At 36.3% G+C, this 17,880-nt stretch overlaps 1 protein-coding gene across 1 annotated transcript in view; it reads left to right on the forward strand.

Moving 5' to 3' along the window:
* Positions 1–1,673: 1,673 nt before the first annotated feature.
* The window catches only part of LOC104504490 (brain-specific angiogenesis inhibitor 3-like), a gene marked incomplete at its 3' end in the record, with an annotated part of 74,747 nt that continues 58,540 nt past the window's right edge, over positions 1,674–17,880 (forward strand). Inside the window, exons 1-2 of the mRNA XM_010148404.1 lie at positions 1,674–1,722; positions 4,567–4,669. The remainder of the gene's footprint in view (positions 1,723–4,566; positions 4,670–17,880) is intronic.

Below are 17,880 nucleotides of genomic sequence, written 5' to 3' on the forward strand. Positions count from 1 at the left end.
GTGGGGGTGGTGGGGAGGGCGAGCTGGTCGAGCTTTCCTCTCAGGTATATTTCAGGCGTTGCATTGAGGAATTGTTTAATATTGCAGGTAGGCAAATGTTAGTCTCCTGGTGTCTACAGTGTCTTAGAGAAATGAATTCCAGATTCTGTGATATAACTAAATCCTAGTGAAATCTGTGCATTCTCGAACTCTGAATTTTTCAGAAGCAGCCTTGTAATTGTGATGCAAATGTGTTGAAAACTTTTGTATTGAACAATTATCAACTTAACCAGCTTTTTAAAGGTTGCAAGCCTTTCCAGGGGAATGTACAGGGCTTTCTTACTGCTCTTGGTAGGAAAACCCTAGATACTGTAGTTAAACAGATTGCAGATCTGCATTGGACATTTTTGGCACAGATTTTCTATGTAGTCTGTTGATATGATGTAAGAAAAATAATCAAGTTTTCATGAGAAAGAGTACATTAAGTGCATAAGCAGACACTCCCAGTATTATTGAATGTAAAATAGCTAAAAAGCAAATATTTGTGAAGTTAGCCTCCTAAGGCATAATTTCTTTTTCCTGGATTTGAAAAGATATGATCAGACTCTTTAATATCAAAGTAGATCAGTTTGGAACAAAGTGGTTGAAATAAAATGTTACTTGCTGCCTGACATCTGGCCTAAAAGAACACTAGTCTTATCTCCTATTTGAGTGACAAAAGATATCTTGATAAAATATAATTTACAAAACACCCCCAGGGGTTTAAAAAGCATTTTGGTAAACTAGGCACAGTATCCTTTCAAAGTTTTAGATCTAAATTTTTTCCATTTCTATTAGCAAATACCATGTCTATTTCAGAACATGAGCACTTATACACCCAGAGGAAAAACCTTACCTGATATATGACAATAATAGTTTCTTTCACAACAGGGAAAGCTAGTTTGTTTTCAAGGTCATTTATTTATTTTCATTCTTTATTAATAAATACACAGACTACAAATAAAATAATTATAAATTTCTATCTACTTTATAGAATGTTTATGGTATTGTTGCCAGAGATATCTTGCCATTCCTTCTAGACAATCAGAGGCCCAAGAAAATTAAGCATGTGAGAATAGTGGATTGAAGTCAAAGTTATTAAAAGTCAGAAAGTTTGGTAATTCTGCAACAACCATGAACCAAATTCTGGGACAAATTATTGGATGATTTTTAATATATCGCAGTGAAACCAAGCTGGTTTTTTTAATACACAATTCTAAATATTGCTGTTTCTCAAGAATTTGTAATTAATTTTATCTGGAGAGTAGTTGAAATTTGGCTAATATCAGTCTCCTGTTACACTGTAATATTACTACTTTCTTTAGTTTTCAAAATATCATGCAGGTAGTATAGAGCATTTTAAAGCTCAAGACCTCTGGGGATTGTATCAATAATTAAAAAAATCTCAGAGTTATGTATGGATCAGTTTTGGAATTAAGTTGATTTCCGCTTCATAAATAATATTACTTAAGCTATCTGTGCCACTGTGGCTGCTTTTATAATTTGCTTTTATGGCTTGTTTTTTTTTTTTTGTCTTTCAACTTGTTGTTTTAATTGCTGAAGGATGGTTTCCTTCATGGTTATCTGTTGTAACCTACAGATCATGGAATCATCTGGTACACCCTCAGTGACCTTAATAGTAGGCAGTGGTCTTTCATGCTTGGCCTTGATCACCCTAGCAGTTGTCTATGCAGCGCTATGGAGGTATGTAATGGATTGACAAAGCTGAATGTGAATACATAGTTATATTTAGTTGAATTAAAATTTAAAGAGACCATTAGATGCAACATTTATTATTTGGAAAAGGAAAAAAAAAAAAAAAAGGCAAAATGTAGTCCATGTTTTGAGTCCTAAATTTGTTGATGGGATGGATTAGTTTTACTCTCTTGGTCTACTGTTGATGGTGTAGCCCACTCTCTTATCTTTCCCTCTTCAGTGTGACAGTTGTTGCTTTTTCAGTGGGTTATTCATAGTGCTAATAAGCATTTTACAGTATTCTTCTGTATGGTATCTTTCATGTGAGGCTTATGGACTATACTCTGGAATGCTTTTTCTCCATTTACATTTGAAAACAAAACATCGATGCAATCAAAATGACATATCAAAGTGCCACATTAGATACTGCAGATTCTTAATTTATCCACTTCTGTTACAAGTTTCAATGAAGACCACAAAATGAAGTTGTCTAAACTAGTGTGGTGGTACGTTCCAGTAACAGACTCTTTCCATCCTGAGCTTATTATATTAAAATATTAGGTTGACTCAAAAGCACAGTAGATATTTACAAAGAAAAATAATTTGAAAAATGATGAGAAATATCATGATGTATTAGTGTAGAAGACACAGAAAAGTAGGAGGAAAATTCACATAAAATAGATTTTAAAAAAAGTGAACATGTGTTCTCATTTAACTTTTTTCTGTAATAAAAGAAAAATAGGTTCTTAAGCAAGTAAGAAGAAACACACAGAGAAAATAACTATTTCTAGAGTAATGTAAAATTAACCAATAGAATTTTGCTTTTAGAAGCAGCTTGATAATTTTACACACTTTTTCACTCTCTTATGCAGCCACAGAGTCTCAGGATTAAACATATATATGATAATATCAAATATCTAGTTGCATAAGTTATAATAAAAAGAGTATAAGAATTGTCAGTTCTTGTCTGTCAAAGCTGAAAATGAGAGTATTTCAGGATATAATTCCCATCTGAAGAATTACAGTGTTATTTTTGCACTCACTGATATATTTAGCACTTGGATGGAAATACTGTCATGTTGAGTTGAATGGGTCTTCTCCATTATTTGGATTAGATATAAGGAAGAATTTTTTTCTAATGAGGTTGGTGAGACACTGAAACAGGTTGCCGAGAAGTTGTGGATGACCATCACTGGAAGTGTTCAAGGCCAGATTGGAAGGGGCTTTGAACGACCTGATCTAGTGGAAGGTGTTGGAACTAGATGATGTATAAAGGTCCCTTCCAACCCGAACCAGTCTATGTTTCTATGACTCTATGATTCTATGATCCTGTGATTATGGTAACTTCCATCTTCCCTTCTTCTACTTTCCTTTTCCTTCCCTTCCCTTTTCTTTTCCTTCCCTTCCCTTCATTAATAGTGGGCCGACAGAAAAACTGAAACTTTCCCAGCTTAAGTCGATGCTATGAGATCCTGCTTGCTCTGTATTTACTCAACCACTAGGATCTCATAGTCCATAGGTACTCAGTGTTGAGAACTGGCCCAGGTGAATCAATAGTTAACAAGTTAGAAAGTAGCAGCACTCATGCTGACTGTGTAGACAAAGACACTGGACGTTCTGTATTTGTTTGCAAACACCTAGAAATAGCCTTAACAGTATTGTTATGTTTTAAGGAAAAATGTGGATTGTGGTATCAGGGTTGTTCTGTCTTCTTAACTGAAAAATGTAAAGCAGTATTACTTAATTGATAGCTACGCAAAAAGGACTGCAATTCATCTTATGTCCAAAGCTCAGCTTTTCTCACGGGTTCAGCACTCTTTGTTATGACCTCCTCAGGGTGTCAGCTATGGGTGTCAGCTCAGGAGGACACAGCAATATTAACTAAGCTCCAATGAGAAGCATATAGCATAGGTCATAGAATATATAAACATACAGCATGATATTTGGAGGAACTGAGCACCCTTAACTTTCATTTGCTTCAGTAGTCAACATTTACCCTGTTAGTAGCTCTGAAAATCAGGTCAGTAAGGTACTTCACCTGAAGCCATAATCATTCTCTTTCTGCCCTGTAGCACATAAAAGGCTGTATATAGAAAAATGAAAGCATTTGTAAGGAAAGAGGTGATAAGAGTATTTGACTTTTTCATTCTAAACACACTTCTAAAATGAGTATGGTAGGTTTGTAAGAGAGGCTGTGTGATGCTCACTGCTATAATTTAATCTTTTTCTACTAACTTAGCTACTTTTTGGCATTAGGTCTTATGAAGACGAAGCTAGTATAGTATTATTGTTTCTTCATACAAATTATTTTGTAAATGTGGTGGAGCTTCAAGATTAGTGTTATCATTATCCCAATAGCATGTTTCAAAATGCACTACCATGGTATCATCAACCAACCTGCATCTTATTTATGCATCGTGGACAAGATCTTCTGTTTATGTAAATCACCATATTTTTGCTGAAGTTAGTTATCGTAAGTGGTCTGTGCCAGCTGTGGATATTCCCAGGGATGAGCAGAGAGCATAAGAAGTTCCTGACATGAATGCATGCAGGCCCGTTATCAGTATGGTGTTAGAACAGTGTTGCCAGAGGTTTTTAAAAGCAGCATTGATAGATTTTTTTTTTTAAATACACCAAAAAGCTAAGAGGGAATTGCAGAATATCTATCAAAATATCATTGTTTCTATGTTTGTAAAGTGATAGCTCCTTGATACGCTTTATAAACACTTGCAAAGAGAATGCTTACCCTTCAGTGTATCTCCAATATTTAATGCGTGAATTGCATCAAAGCTTTGTATGACTTACTAGTTGTTTTCCTTTTAGAAAAGTTGTACCCTCTGTTTATTTAAACAGGTACATCAGATCTGAGAGGTCAATAATTTTAATCAATTTCTGCCTGTCTATTATCTCATCAAATATCCTTATCCTGGTTGGACAAACTCAGACACATAACAAGGTATGATGATGGATTGTATTACGTTTACACTAAAATACTGATATCTTTGTTTTATTTGTGTTTATCTTAAAATAGTTACATCCATTTAATCCTATACTCATAGGACTTGGCATTTTTGGTAAAATATTAACAGACAAGGGAAAATATTTACCATCTTTCGTAGACTTTTTTCCCCCTCCAAAAATTCCTTTTGGTATTGTTCCCTCTAGATAAGCTATGTTCTCTGTGGTAGACTTGTATGTTTTATAACTAAATTTCAAAGCAAAAAAGTTCAAAGACTCAACATCAAAAGCACAAATTCTGGTTCATTATAATAGTTGTAATAGGATTGTGCTACAGTGTTTTTGTCTTTTTATTAACACACTGGTACTCGAAAGGCAAGTAGAAATTGCTTAGAAGTTAGAGTACTACTCTTGAAAATGTGCAAACAGACATCATAACAAGCTATAGAACTGTTAGATCTCTGACTGATGTAGCTATAAGAAAGCAATAACCCTGCATACCTTACTTAGTGATATATTGCTGCTTTATTGCTAATCTGTTCTCAGGCTCCTTCTGAACATAGTCGTCATTTGTCCTTCTCCTGCAGGCCAGAGCTGTGTCAGTGTTTTGAGGCATCACCCAGCGCCTAGTGATGCTAGGCAACTTTCAGAAATGACAATAAGTCATTGCTTAAAATTAACTATAGCTACATGATAGCTGGGAATGCAAAATAGGGTGTAATTGGAGAATAGGGTAGTATGTAATAGAATGCTGTTAAGTTTTGGAGTGAGCAAGTATCTGTAAGGTAATTCTTCATCCCACTGTGTTACACTGCTTAATGCACTGCTCATCTTTAATTTTTCCAGTATCTAATGAAATACGTTCATCACATGTTATAGGATAACTGGTGTTTCTACAACACAGCTATAATTAATCATTTATTCTTTTCAAATGAGTGCTTAGAAATTTAGCTGCCAGAAGTCTCATAAATTCAGTGCAAGTCATGTAGCTGTACTTTGTAAAACATACCCAAAGCAAACATAGCCATTTCCAATGCAGAAGTTAACAAAATTATTAAAATTAAGATATTCATATTCTTTAAAGTTTTGAAAGTGTGTACAGGTACAAATGAACAAAATATGCATTTGCAGAAGTAATGCATGTGACTCACGGATTTTATTCAGAGGAAAAAAAGTCAGAAATTTGCAAGCACCTTCAGAGTGCCAGTGTGCAGACGAAGTATTAAGCCTCTCTAGAATTTCAGCACTAACGTGCATAGTCATATATACTATTTTATTACGTATTTCAAGAAGAAATATGGTTCAGTAGCTGAAAGTTCCTGTGTATATTGCCAGTCTGAAACTGGGGTTTGAGGACATCAGATCAACTGTGTTTGATAAACATGGTCCCTAGGTATGCTGGCAGACTTTCTCTGATGCTTGACTCGGGGAACTCTGAACTAAAACACGCTCTTAATCCAGTTCCTTTCTTTTAATCTTCCTGAGCTCCCTCACTTCTCTTTCCTGAAATCTTGAAAGTACAGAGATATTATATTGACTTACTTCAGAGAGCAGCAGATCCTAAAAACGGAGCTGTTCAGATGAAATAATTTGACAGAAAGTACAACACCTCAAAAAGTTTACATTTTGAATATATGACCTGAAAAATTACTCTAAAATACTACCTTTTACTACAGTTGTCTTCTTTTTGAGTCTACATGTTGCTTTTGAAACATGTACCACCTGGGAGTTTCTAACCAGGGAGTACCTCTAATGGATCAAAGGCAGAATACGTTTTTTATACCAAGGAAGATATTCCTTGTTACAGACCAAAAGTCTTTTTATCACTGTGTCCGTTGATAAGTGAATATATTGTAGCTCCAAGAGCAAAAGCTTACTCAAATTAAAGCAATCAGATCCAGGTATGACTTCAGTATGTTTGTAAGTAGGAATGTGTTTTGGTATCAGATGTGTTTGAATTCAAGTTCAGATTTTTTTCTTTTCAAATATCTTATATGACCAAAAGAAGCCAGTTTTTGATTTTTAGTCCATAAGTCTAGTTTACAATACTGTCAACTGTAGGAAAACTTAGGTTTTCATTTTGCTGTACTGGAAAGTTAAATCTGCAAATGGGAACATTAGAAAGGAAATCGGGTCCTTACTTATGGTTTCAGATGAGAAGCATTGTAGATTTGCTTCTCAGATTTTATTATTTACCAGAAATCAAAACAATTTGGGTTTTTAGTGTTTCAAAGTTTGGGGGGAAATCTTGGGAATATCTTATCAAGACAAGATAATATTCAAGTCGGCAGAAATTGTTTCATGAAAAAAGGCTGAGGTGGTGTTTTATGGCAAGAAGATGAGCTCAGTTTTTCTAATGTGTCGAAGAAAATTTGAGAAACGTGATAGGCCAATTTTGAGAGTTTATTTACTCTTTTTCAATCTCATTCTTATGTCCATACTATTCTCATATTATTGGGGGACCTAGTTATTGTCCATATCATGCTGCTGGTGTTCACAAAGTTGAATGTTCCTTTTTCTATGCTTTGGTTTGTATTTTCTTCTGAGTTCAAATTTTCCCAAGCTCTGTATTTGTGTATATTCTTCTTGAGACTGGGTGCTTTTAAATGTCAACAAGGCTGAATTCCAGTTTAAATCCTGAACAGTGAGTAAATTAAGCATGTCAAAGATGCTTTTATAACAAACAGTACATTGTCAGTTTGTTTGCACTTTGTGGTTTTCTCTTTCTGCATTAAACACTGCAAAAAATACTTTTAATTATTTCATTGCCATTTAATCTCCAGGAACTTTCTGTGGTTTGTTTTAGTAGATCCATTGACAACTGTGACAATGAAAAAAAAATATTGAGTCTCTTGGTCTGGATAAGTGCGGGTTTTCTGCTGTTTTCTTTCTGGTTTATGTAAATCATAGATACTTAGCATATTAGGTTTAGCTCTACTCTAAAGGCTGAGTGTATCTTCAATGTTTTTACAAAAGCTTCTTTGAGTGAAGACTAAGTGATTTTGAATATTGCACTCTTTGATTCAACTAATTTATGCCTTTTTTCACTGAAAAATTTCATGGTATTTCCCACTGGCAGAAATGGGCAAAATATTTACAGTGGGCAAGTAGAAGTAGTTGAAATTCTTTCAAGGTATTATAGCTTTTCCATTTCTAATATTCCCTGTTTAAATGTGAATTTATCTCCAGTTTGAGTAACACAAAGATAGCAACATTAGACCAGAGGTCTAGGTCACAGGGCTTTTCAGCTTGTTTTAGAGTAGTTTGTGATGAGTGGCATGGAGAGGAGTATAGTTTCTCTTGGAAGATTTGGATTGGGATAGCAAAAAAGCCTTTTGTCAACAGAAAATTCCTTTGCTGCTTTATTCCTTCTTAGCCAAACGTGTTGTGCATTTTGTTGAAGGACACAGCTGAGAAATGTTCTGCTTTTTTCAGTGTGTTTCCCCAAGCCTTTCAATATGTGAAACTTTATTCAAAGCCTTCTTAAGGTTTCAAACTGTGTAAGAGATTGCTGTTTTGTCAGTTCCTGTTTCAAAATACAGGTCACTGAAGGCTGAATTTACAAGAATATTATTAAATTAATTATGTATCTTGTTTAAATATGCCCGGTGTTATACTAGATATGAGAAGGATATTAATTTAGTTTGGTATTTCTTTCTGCCTCTTTTCTTTCCAGTGTCAGATGTTAGCCACATAATTGATACACTGGCGATAGCCCTTTAACAGCTGAATTTAGTTGTAACATTGAAAATAAGTCTTGTGAAATAAGGAAGGATAACACTTTTCATGTATAACATAACTGTTAAAACATCTCTTGTTTCACAAATACTGTGGTATGTCCCTAACATCTATAATGGCATTACCTATATACTTTGAAGAGACTGACAGTATCCTTCGATGAAATATCTATCAGTGATGTGTAGGTTTCACTGTAATGTAACTCCTGCTATATTATGTTTCCAAATGTTCTTCTTGACATCAAGAAAAATGGTTGTATTTCTTCTATATGTGGACCTTTAACTGTTAGGCTATATATATCTTTACTATGTTTCTGATCCCATTTAATGAATAGATTCTCTACCCCTGATAAGTAATTGATTAATATTATGTGGATTTTCGCTAAAATCTCCTTCATTTTGCCTACATTCAGAAAACACTTTGTTTTTTTCACAGTTCTGCCTAAATAAAAACACAATAGTTGTTTGATGTAAACAATTCTTGTCCACCCATTTTCCCTGTGAAGAAAACAAAGCTGAACACAATTTAAAATAAACCATAAGATTCATTACGCATATAGGCAAAAGTTAATTATTTCTATAAGTTTTTGAATGTACTTAAGAGTTTGTTGCTGGAGTTTGATCTCTTGTTAGAAACAGGCATATTTTTAGAAGTATCACAAGACACTCTACTTTTAGTTAGCCATAGTCAGGTTTATGTGTGTGTACCAAAGGAGGAACAGGGAAGATGTTAATACACAAGTCAAGATTTAGCAACCCTGATATTCTGTATCATCCCTGTTTAATTACAATATTCAGTTTATTATGCTTACTATTACATTTTGGAATTAATCTCTTAGACCACACCTGAAAGGATATGAAAAAGGCATGTCCTGACTCCCTAAAATACATAAAATAAACAATCAGTAGTTTTGATAAATGCATTGTAAACAAGCAAAAATCCTTTAAATTTTGTTAGATAATAAGATCAGAATACTCACTAAATATGTCAACTGGACAAAAATAGCCCCACTTTAGACTTTTTTTGGTTTTAAATAGAGGTTCTAGGCTGAAAGAAGCAAATAGAAGTGGAAAGGAGTTGAGAAGCCACAGCATCCCATCCCCATAGCATTCTGAAGCAGCTGACAGAGTAATGAGGGCTCCCTCAGGTTTTGAGAAGCGGTGAGTGGCAGGATCCCCTGAGAAGCCAGCAAATGTTCAGGTGGTACTAATGCTGCCTCTAAACAGGTGGCTCTTGCCCCATATCTGCCACTGCTTTACAGATGCAAGCATAATGGCAATATATCCCTACAAAACAGCAGGGAAGACCTAAGAGCAGATGGAATGAACAGAGAAAAGATGCTAACGCAACATTAAGGTAGTGTTAGAAAATCAATGAGGAAGTAGAGAATTTAGTATCTCAGGCAGTAGCACTCTGTATTTCATGTCTTGACCAGAGAACTTCAGGAGAATACCCCTCTTTTAAACAGCTGAAGCTTAGGCAAATACATCCTTCCATTTTTGCCAGTACCCAACTTCCGAATGGACACCTTCCCTGCTGATTGTCATCGCTTTGTGTAACAGCTTTTTGAACAGCTGAGCCACAGTCTCTCGTATGGGTCAGCCATCACAGAAACACACCAATAAATAGGTCAGCAGTCAGAGTGCACTGCACCACACACATCTGCCTGCTCTGTATTTGGGAAGTCAGAAACAATTAACAGGAGAAGAGCCCACTTAACTGAATAACTATTACAGGAGTAGGTCTGTTTAAGCAACACTGTTTTACCATGCCAAATTCTGACAAAACCCGTTAACATCAGCTGAATTAACTACCTGCTTTTAGATTCTCAGGAGAACCTCTGGGAGTAGATCTTTCTTACCCAAGATCAGTAAACATTGTCATTCATGATACTGTTACCTGCCTCAGAGGAGAAGGTAACATTCTTCTCAAAAGTGCCTGCCAGTCGTTTCTCAAAATACATCAACTTTATCATTCACTTTGCTACTTCTAAACAAAACAGACATTTTGATTGTAAGCGGGTTAGAGGGAAGAAATTGGGTACATATTAGCAGCATGTGTTCTCTGCCTCCAATCCCCAGAACCTTTTTAAGAGGTCTGTGTACAATTTCAGAATCACAGAATTGTTCAGGTTGGAAGATCATCTGATCCAACCTCATTCTCAAGACAGGGTTAGCTGTAAGGTCAGAACGGGTTGCTTAGATCTTAATTTAGTCAAGTCTTGAAAATCTCCAGGTGTGGAAGCTGCACAGTTTCCTTGGAAAACTTGATCAACTGCTTGACTCTCCTTGTGGTTAAAATGTTTTACCACATATCTGGCCTGGACCTTCTCATTTCAATTTAAGCCCATAGTCCCTTGTCATCCCATGACAAATTACTGTGAAGAGCCTGGCTTCATCTACTTAATGACTTCTCCTGTAGGTACTGCAAGGCTGATATTAGATGTCCCTGCAGCCATGTCTTCCCTAGACTGAACAAGCACACCTTCCTTAGCCTCTCCTCACAAGGCAAATGTTCCAGCTCCCAAGCATATTGGTTGTCTCTGCTAAACTCACTCCAGTGTATCAAGTCTTCCTTGTATTGGGCAACCCAGTTCTATTGGACACAGTTTTCTAGATATGCTTGAGTGCTGAGCAGAGGAGGACATCCCTCAACCTGCTGACTGTGCTGTTGTTGATGCAGCCCCAGATGCTGTCAACTGTCTGTGATGCTAGAGGGACACTGCTGACTCATATTCAGCTCACTGCCCATCCCTCCAACCTGTCTAGGTCTCTCTGGTTGGCATCCATCCCCTTCAGCATATAGACTGGTCCCCCCAGTTTGGTGTTACCTACAAACTGTATGAAGAACAACTCCACTGCCTACTCCAGGTCATTGACATTAAACATAGGTCCCTGGACAGACCCATGCAGTACTCCACTTGTTATCTGCCTCTAGGTTAATTGCCAATCATTAATCATTACATTCTAAGCCAACCATCCAACTAGTTTTTTATCCATCTTGTTGTTCACTCATCCAACTGTGACCTTCTAGCCTGGTTACGAGACTATTGTAAGAGACTTTGTTGGAGCTCATTTTAATGACCATTATTTTGAAAAGTAAAAGTGACGTTTGTTTGGAAATCCAAAATTTACCAAAGTTTACCTGTGAAAGACTTAGACTCTGTCTGACCCATGGCTTATACTGGTGCCAGGTCTACGATCTCTTAGCTGGTGAGGGTCTTCTCACACCCACCCAAACAGCCACACATTGCACGCATGTGTTGAGGAATGTTGCAGAGCTGTAGTCTACTCGCTCCTCCCAGGTTGTGGTGCTGGGTTCCATGCTGGCATGTTTGTCTCTGATGTCCTGCCTTAGCACAATAAACACCACTGCTCAGACTTTACTGAGGTAACTCTCTGCTGTCCTACTCTTCCCAAAGCAGTCAGGATTTTCCTCCTTGCTCTCCAGGACCTGTTCAGGGTATTCTTTTTCGTCTTTTAGAATTCATTTCCACAGTCCTGAAGAAAAGAGCTCATTCTCTCCGAAACACCTGCTTGAATCATTTCAGTCAATCTGTCGATGACTCAAACAGCTATTTTAGGCTTCACACCTTTTTTCTACTTCTGTTTTGCTTATTTGTTGAATTTCAGTGGAAATAGAAAAGCAGTCAATGGGAAGTAGATCAACCTACAAACAGTTAAATGGTCATGGCTTTCATTTGCATAATCTGAGTTTAAAAAAAGAGGAAATCATAAACACTTCTAAGTGGCAATAGTAAAAAGGATTTTTAAATTAAAATACCATAGGAATAGATTTCACAAGACTAAACAGTTTAACTAATAACGATAACAACAGCAACAACAAAAGTCAGCATTCAGCTACTTGGTTATTTTCATTCCATTAAGGAAAGCTGAAATTCCTACATGGACTTTCCTATGTGGATTACCATTTCTATGAATGTAGGTATAGACTCCATTTGTCACATAAACCAAAACAGAAACACAGTAAGATACTTTGGATATAGGTATCTGTTGACATAATAAATAAAAAAATACAGTTCTGAGATAAATACACTGTAAATCTTATGCCCTGCTAGAAGTATTATTACATCATTACTCCTTCTGTATAACAAAATGAAACATCTTAGAAAACATAATCTCTTTTAAAATACTATCATTATGGTACAATAGCATAAATTTGGTGCAAGAGATTATCTACCTATTGTACTGGATTTTATTTATATTTCTCTACAACTCCCTGTTGTGTCTGCATATTTTCAGGAACATATGGTATGGTTTAACCTTGACATGCACTGTGAAGTTCATTTGTACAGTTTTACTTCTTTTTTTTTTTCCTGTATTCTCCTAGGTCAGAGTTTTTAGGCCCCTATGTCTTGCAGTCAAGACAATGAGAGTGTTTTATAAAGGAGTGACTATTGGATTATTATATTGACCTGATCAGAAGCTGTAAAATGAGTATTCTTTCCTTACAACTACATACTTCATTCTACAAAAGCTATGGGGCTCAGTCCTGTGATCTTTATACATAAAAGTATTCTCCAGCCCTACGTTTACTTTTACTTCAAAGTTTTAGAACTAGCGTCACATAGAAGTTGGGACAATTGGGCTCAGGGGTGGTTTAAGAAAATGAATTGTGGGGTTTGTGTTTGTTACTCATAGCTAAAGTACACTCAGTTCTGAAAACAGAGCCTGCTAGTGAATCAGTTCACTTTTTATGCTGAAGTCCCTCTTGCTTTTGCAGAAACTGAAAAAATAAAAAAAGTGAATCTTGTTTTTCTAGATTCAGTCAAACTAGTCCAGGGTGCTGTTTGAACAGCAGCCAAAACCAACCCAACCAGAAGTACAAGAGGCTCTGCCCCGGGCAATTGTGGGTTAATCTACCCTATCCCTAATTGGATTGTTTAATTTGTGATTGATTTTAATTCATAGCCAAAATAAACTTCCCTTAAAGTTATAATTGTTCTCAGGTGCAAAGATTAAGGTCTGGGTTCCAGTTCAGCTGTGTTCCAGCCTATGTTCAGATCTGTTTATTCATTTTATATTTGTCTGCCTTTGGAGAAAAAAAAAAAAAGATGTGATGAGACTGGATCTCAAGTTTCTTTCTTTATTTGCCTATAAATCTGCTTTGCCTCGATAAAAGTAACCAGGTTTCAACAGGAAAAACGTAGGAGTGTCTTTTCCATTTCAGTCTTCTAGCTCTTCTACTGGGTAATGGGAGGTGAAATTTCATGGGAAGTGGGACAAGCAGGATGCAAATCTCTGTTGTAGGTAGAGACCAACAACTGGATAGAAAGTCAGGGATGATCACACAAATTCTGACCTTTCCTGCTTTTTATTCTGAGAAAAAAACTGTGGTCACTTTATGCTGAAGTCAGCATTCAGTAAATGTGATCTGAGCATATTCATTACATCATGATAAAAAGCAATGTTGTTAGATGCTCTAGATCACAGCAGGACTTTGTGATGAGAAGGATGCTCAACCTATCAAATAAAAGGACTCTTAGGTATGGTAAGATACCCAAAATTATGTACCCAGAGGTCTTTTTGGTACTACTGTAAAATTATGTCTCTAATTTTAGACTGCTGCTGAAACATGACCTTTTTATATTGGTTTTCATGGACATACATGCTTATTATGCTGAGTCTCAGCGAGTCACACTATAGACATCAAACCTGGTATGGAAAAAACTGACAGCAACTGTGTTTTTCTCTTTCGATGCTTTTGTCAAAATTTATATAAAACTGACATTGTGGATGAATAAATAGGTATTTGTTGGAATTTAATAGAAAATTGGGCTCAGAGTAATTGTTGAAAGAAAACTGTAAAGGTAAATTTACAAAGCATGCATTTGGCTAAAATCATGGACATTTTTAATGAATGTAATTGTGAGATTTCCATAACCCCGCAGGGAAATATACATGTTTGTAATAAAAAGACCTCAAGCTGTTAAAACTGATAGAATTTCTGAAATGTCAAGAAAGTTCAGTTTACACTAGACTTCTGGGTTTAAAAACAGGATGGAAAACATGTTAATATCTCTCTCTTCTGAAGAAAACTGAAATATATCTGGCACAAGGAGTCCAGCAGTTGGAAGGAAGTATGAATAAGGTTGGCACAAAATATTGTTCCATTAGTAAGTGATTACATATCTGTTTCTAATTAGTAGCATGGCATATAATTTGTACTCCATGCTCTTTATTTCATAAAAAGTCACATCTTCAACTTATCTCATATTTGTTAAATAATTTCTTTAAGCTAGGAAATCTAAATGGATGTATTATTCTTTAAATAACACTTAAAGTTAGATGAAGGCTTAGAATGAGAATGGCTTCCTTAACAAGCTTAGCTGAGCCATACAGGACAACAAAGCCCCGTGTGTCAGAAGCTACACCTATTGGAACTCGGGTTTTAAAATGATGAGACTAATTGTAAAGCTGTTGTTATTTGCATTGAGATTTTCCTCTTCTTATGTTTAAGAGGACTTTCAAGTCTCTGTCTTTTACTGAATATCCTCTTATGTCAAGTCAGTCAGAATTCAGGCTTGAGTGTTAGCAATTTAATTATTGCTATAAAACCTTCATTTTGATGCTACTTATCTTTTAAAGTAGACACAGAATTGTAATAACATTTCACTGAACTGAGTGATCCCACATGGCATTGCAGTTCTACAACAATCAAAGAAAAATGGTTCTGCTAGGAATCATAGTTAAACCTCAGTATCAAGGCAGCATTAATGATGGACAAGAACTGCTGCTAGACTCAGTTTGTCTCTTGTAGCTGTTCATAAACCTCATCCCACAAGGTGTCTCCAAAAAAAAAAAAAAGTTGTAAGAATTTAAACTCAATCAAATGTCTGTTCCCATTCATTTCTAAAGTTTTTTTTCCTTTTGGAAAGAAGATTTAACAACAGTATCTAGTATCAGTAAAAATATATTTTAGTCACAGATTAGCCCTAGAAGACTCAATCATATTACATAAATACCTAAAGAACATACCTGTCCTAGTTAAACATTAGCCAATAAACAGTCAAACATATATTTTTAATTGTAGGACATTGTCTGTCAATTACAGATAAGTAGCTCTCAAACCTTGGAGTTGCGGCATAATCCCTGTGGGCACATTTTGCCAGTAGCAAATGCAAAGCCTGAAATGAATCAGAACTAAGCCAAATTGTGTTGCATTCCAGCTGCCATGGCTAGGAGCATGCACACAAGTTATTGATACAGCTCAGCTGACACTTGTTATGCCATGATGACTTGATTGTGTCTTTGAGCCCCTGGAGGTCTCAGTTCATTGAAGTTTGAATATTTCAGTGAATAGGTATGATAAGCAAATCACAGCCAAAGCAGCACTCTGCGGTTTCTTTGTCAAAGGCAGCACTTTGCAGGATTTCCATTTAGGTTTTATGTATACTGCACCCAGCACAACTGGACCTTGGTATATCTCAGTGTTACACAGTGTTAATGTTAAATAATAAGAATTCATATGGCCTTTGCTAATCTCAGCTCCTGGTCCTTTGGTACTCTATATTTAAACCTGTCATCATGTGTCACCTGGAAGGACTGGCTTGGATCTCTTGGATTCACTTGTCTTTCCTAGAAACTGGTAGGCAGAAATCTGCTAGTACTCTATGAAAGCTTAAACTTCTGGAAAGAATTTTTCTAAGTGGTGTTGCAGAAAAGGGAATGAAAAATGGACTATTATGAATGCACATAACAAGTAACCTTTCAGTGCAATCCTCATTTCTTCTCCAGACTTTGTGTTAGGCTCATAGGCACAATACTCCTCTGTGACAGTTTGGTTCTCACAATGGTCTACCAGAGGCTCTTGATTTCAGTAGCTTCTCAAATACAGAATAGATCTATAATAAAATATTACCGAGTTTCTAAATATGGTTTAAAAAAAAAAATTTTTGGACCTTCTGTCATCTGGAAGGGAAGTTTCCTACCCCACAATGATCTACACATGTCAGTGCAACCGATTTAGAGATGCTGCTGTGTGTGCAGAGGATGGCAGTGATTTCAGCAGAAGTTTCTGCGGGAGGAGCTGTCTGATCTGCGCAGATCACGGAGTATCCACGAGGGGAATTCCCAGCAGAGGAGCAGAGAGAATACAGATAAGTTTTCCAAAAGTAATATGGCTCTATCATGTCATCCAGGGTGTGATGGACATGGATGTAGTTTGGGGGATGTTCTAGGAGGAAACATCCTTGCTAAGTATATAATTTAAAACTTAACATTTTATACTTGCTAATTTTAGTTGCCAAGACATGTCTGAGAGACACGTAGCATTAATTATTAATTATTGTTGTTGCTGGTAAAAATAAACCTATCATTAAGGCTCTGGGAGTATTTCCAACATCAACAAATTTTCAATTTGATTTATTAACAGATATAAACATTTTTATTTTTTATTTCTCCCTCCAGTCAGAGTCTCAACTTATTTCATATTCACCCCTCCCATAGGGAAATCTTGAGTAAATGTATCAGCCTTGTGCTTTGTGCTCAGTGTCAACACATTGAGATCCATCAGCTCTCCTGCAGAAGCATAGAGGAAAAGAGGACACGCTGTAGTGAGATTGTTCAGCATCCATTTCTGAGCATTTTAACCTTAGAAATATTAATACGTACACAGAAGCAGTGGATGTTATGAAGAAGGCTAGACATGAAACTGTGTCAGGTAAAATGGAGCAAAAAATATGCTCTGTTTCCACCCAGCAGCAAAAGTGGTGGTAGTGTAGCCTACAGGGAAAAGCTGTAGGAGAAGCAGTAGTGCTGTGAAGGGGACAAACTTTGCTCTTATTGATTACAGTCACACATGAGTGAAAGTAAAGAAGTAATTTATTTTTTTCATTAGCGGAAGCTTCCAACTGGTCTGGAAGTTTAACCCACGGAGCACTCCACGTGTTGAACAGATCAGTGGGGTTAAGTATGTAGGCCTCAAAAGATAGAGAGATATATATACCTATATACCTATATATATATATATATAGGTATACCAGTGAAACACACCACAAAAGAAAGTTCACAACTTCTGCTCCATATGCAGATGGGTACAAATGATACCATTATCATCAAAGCCAACATTTGGGAATTGAGGGACTTCCCCATTTTCAAATAGAGAAGTCAGTTTACAGGATGTAAGCTTTACTTCCCAGTCTTGTAGGTTTTCTTCAGTATTTTAGTTTCACTGGTGGATAATTTTCTGGTCATGGCAAGGCACTGGAAGTCATAAGAAATAAAGGCAGCATCCAACTACAGAATTCAAATCTTTGGTGTCTCTGGCCAGCTGGGCAGGATTTGTTTCCAGATAATTTCTTACAGAGGAGCCCCCCACGTTCCTGGACTGTTGGAGAGTTTCCCCAAAGCTCCAACCTGGAGTCTGACAGAAACAACTTCCTCAAGGATTTACACATTAGAAGTTAGGAGTTAGAAGCCCACACATGTGGTTACAAGGAGTGGAGCACAT

Source organism: Eurypyga helias, unplaced genomic scaffold (assembly GCF_000690775.1).
Source record: "Eurypyga helias isolate BGI_N326 unplaced genomic scaffold, ASM69077v1 scaffold1513, whole genome shotgun sequence".
Taxonomy (NCBI): domain Eukaryota; kingdom Metazoa; phylum Chordata; class Aves; order Eurypygiformes; family Eurypygidae; genus Eurypyga; species Eurypyga helias.